We start from the raw sequence: 3,023 nt of genomic DNA on the forward strand, positions 1-3,023 counted from the left end.
GTCCACACCTTCTACCCCACCCTCAAGAGGATCTCAACATGGAAGCCAGGGCTCCCTCAACCACTCTCTGTGTGCCTCCACCTCATCGACCTAGCCCACCCTGGTGGGTTCCCTTTGGAAGAGTGGCTCCTTGCAGACCAACAGTGAGCGACATTGCTCATGGTGTCTGGGATTGGATGCATTCTTAAGGCTTCCAGTGTCCTTTGCCCCTTGCTCCCCTTACCTCTGCTGAGGCTACCACAATTCTCTCGCTGCCACCTCCTGTGCAGGACGCCAGTCTGCCACAGCCCCGGGCTTCCTGTGAAGCACTGGAGGGGGCAGCTTTGGGGCCTGCCATGAGTGTGTGGGTCTGGGGGTGAGTGAGTGTGGGGGGGGTGAAGGCAGTGCACACCCTCACTTCCTGGGTTAGGCAGGACACCTTGGGAGGGGAAGCCGAGGCCATCCCAGACTTGTCACTGCTGAATGTAGCCAGGGATCCACTGGGTCAAGAGGCTACAAAACCCAACTCCCCACAACAAGCCCCTTGGGGAGGGCAATGCAGAGTTACCGGGGCTGGGTCCAGAGGATCAGGTACCTGGGAAAAGGACTTGAAAGCCCCACAATGGAGGCAGTGCCAACCTTATAACTGACCCCGGCCAACTGCCACCCCTACCCAAAACCCCACCCCCGGAGATATCCAATCCCAAAAAGCCAGGATGGGTCACCACCCCCTGCAGTAACTGCAAAAGGTGCTGAGCAGGGCTCTGTGGAAACATCAGTTTGCATGGTCTTTCCTACAGCCTGTGGGTGCCATCAAACCAGGTCTGCTGCATTTTCACAAAATTATAAAGCAGCCTATGGACATGGCTCCTATATATTAAAGGGAGCCTTGAAAAGAACCATTACTGGGCTGCTTCAGAGTCTATGCAGGATTTTAATACCTGCAACTGTGTACAACTACAACAAACCCACTGCTGATGGCACAGATGCTGGAGAAGAGCTTCCTACACAAAGTGGCATCAGTGCCACAAGAGGAGCAAGAACTTGGGTGACCATCCCTAAGAACAGCCCCAAGAAGGGGGCCACAGTGGCAGCACTCCAGGGCAGCATCACGAGTGCCCATCAGGTGCCTGCTGTCTCTTCTGTATCTCACACAGCCTTCCATACTCTACCTCCTGAGAAAACCACTGCTGTTCTCAACATTCCCACACTTACCACTCATCTCTTCTCTCCTTCTCAGGTCCTTGCACTCTGCAGCTCCCCCAGGCCAGCCCTGTGCCAAGAAAAGAGGGGTAAAGCACAGAGCAGACACTATCACCCCTACTCCTACAGCCATGCTGGTTCCTGATAACCCAGTTAACCCCCCAGGGGTCTGGATCCTAAGGCAACATGGCTTCCCCCATGTGGAGAGCAAGTGGCTGCCCCATTAAGCCCAAGCTAAGACCTGGCAATGCTCAGCAACACCACCACAGCTACAAGAAAGGGAAGCTATCAGACACCTGAACATTGCAGTGGCATTTTGAAGGTGTTACTGTCTAAGAAGCATGCTGCCTGTGCCTGGCCTTTCTATAGTCCAGTGGATACATCTGCCCCTGGTCTGCATGATTACCACCACATAATCCAGCACCCTATGAACATCAGCACCATCAAGAGGAATATTGAGATTGTGAATCTCCGGAAGCCTAGAAGTTTGCTGGTGGTGTGCAGCTTATGTTCTCCAACTACTACAGCATAGTCCCCAGACCATGATGTTGTGGCCACCACAAGACAGCTACAGGATGTACCTGAGTTCCATTATGCCATGATACCAGGTGAGCCACTGGAACCAGGGCCACTACCAGTATCCATTGCCTGGCCTGATAGCTCAGCCTAATCATCTTCAGAGTCCTCTAGTGATGAAAGAGCTCATCTCCTGGCTGAACTACAGGAACAGCTTGGAACTGGACATGAGCAACTGGCTACCCTGTCCCAAGGCCCAATATCCATACCCAAGCAGAATAGAGAAAAAAAGAGAAAAAGAGGAAACAGAAGGCAGAGAAGCCCACAGGCTGAGCTGAGGTAGATGAAGATACAGGGGTCCTCAGGCATCCCGCCTCTCTCAGCACAAGAAGTCCAAGAAACCAAGTGGCAGTGGGGTGGCAGTGGTGCCGCACTAGGTCCCCCTGGCTTTGGACCTTCTAGGCGAAGTGACACCAAATGGACCACAATGCCCACAAGGATGTCTTCACGAACCCTGCCTACAGGCCAGGATTGAGAGGAGCTGGAAGGAAGTAGGCCCATGAGTCAAGATGAGAAGTGGCACTTGAGCCTGGACATCACCAAATCACCTGGGGAGAAGCTGTGCTGATTTGTGCACATAATCCAAGCCTCTTTACATGACTCTAACCCAGTAGGAACTGAGATCGGTTTTGAAACCCTCAAGCCTCCCATGGATAGAAAGCTTGAGCACTATGGGTCCTTTCCTGCCTTTGAAAGAAAGCTCAGATGCCCTACACCATTAAAAACCTGTGGGAAAGGTGAAGGAGGAACTGGCTTTGCAAAGAAGCAGAAACTGGTCAAGAAGTTACAAGATATTATTGGGCAGCTCAACTCCACCAAAAAGCCTATCAAGAAAGTGAGTGAGCAAACCCAGTTGTCCTCTGCTCAGCATGTAGAGGTGTCACTCCTCAGCACTTTCAACTCTAGTTCCTCTTCTTCATCTTCTTCCTCTTCAGACACCAGTGATTCAGACTCAAGCTAAGAGGCCAGGCCAGTTTGGTCAGGAGGCTCTGCTGATGGAACCCTTAAAGGACCACCCTGCCCCACCCCTTCTCTCCTTGCTGTGACACTTCTTCATCTCCCCCCTCCCCCCACCCCAGGAGAGTTGGCTCTACAAGGGGTCATTTACTGAAGGAGGCCACAGTAAATACAATAAGGTTGAGTTCCCAGCCCCATAGATAGTAACCTCTTGGCCATGGAGCCCCATGTAAAATGTCTGGGACAGGGAAGGTAGACAGTGTGAGCAGGCAAAGACCCTGAGAGGTAGTTACCTAAGGCCATAGCTG

At 52.5% G+C, this 3,023-nt stretch overlaps 1 pseudogene; it reads left to right on the forward strand.

The window, feature by feature from the left end:
• The first annotated feature begins 601 nt into the window (after positions 1-601).
• LOC119042455 (bromodomain-containing protein 2-like) lies at positions 602-2,719 on the forward strand (annotated as a pseudogene).
• The last annotated feature ends 304 nt before the right edge of the window (positions 2,720-3,023 follow it).

This window comes from Artibeus jamaicensis, unplaced genomic scaffold (genome assembly GCF_021234435.1).
Source record: "Artibeus jamaicensis isolate MK-2021 breed Jamaican fruit bat unplaced genomic scaffold, CSHL_Jam_final scaffold_916, whole genome shotgun sequence".
In the NCBI taxonomy this organism is placed as follows: Eukaryota; Metazoa; Chordata; class Mammalia; order Chiroptera; family Phyllostomidae; genus Artibeus; species Artibeus jamaicensis.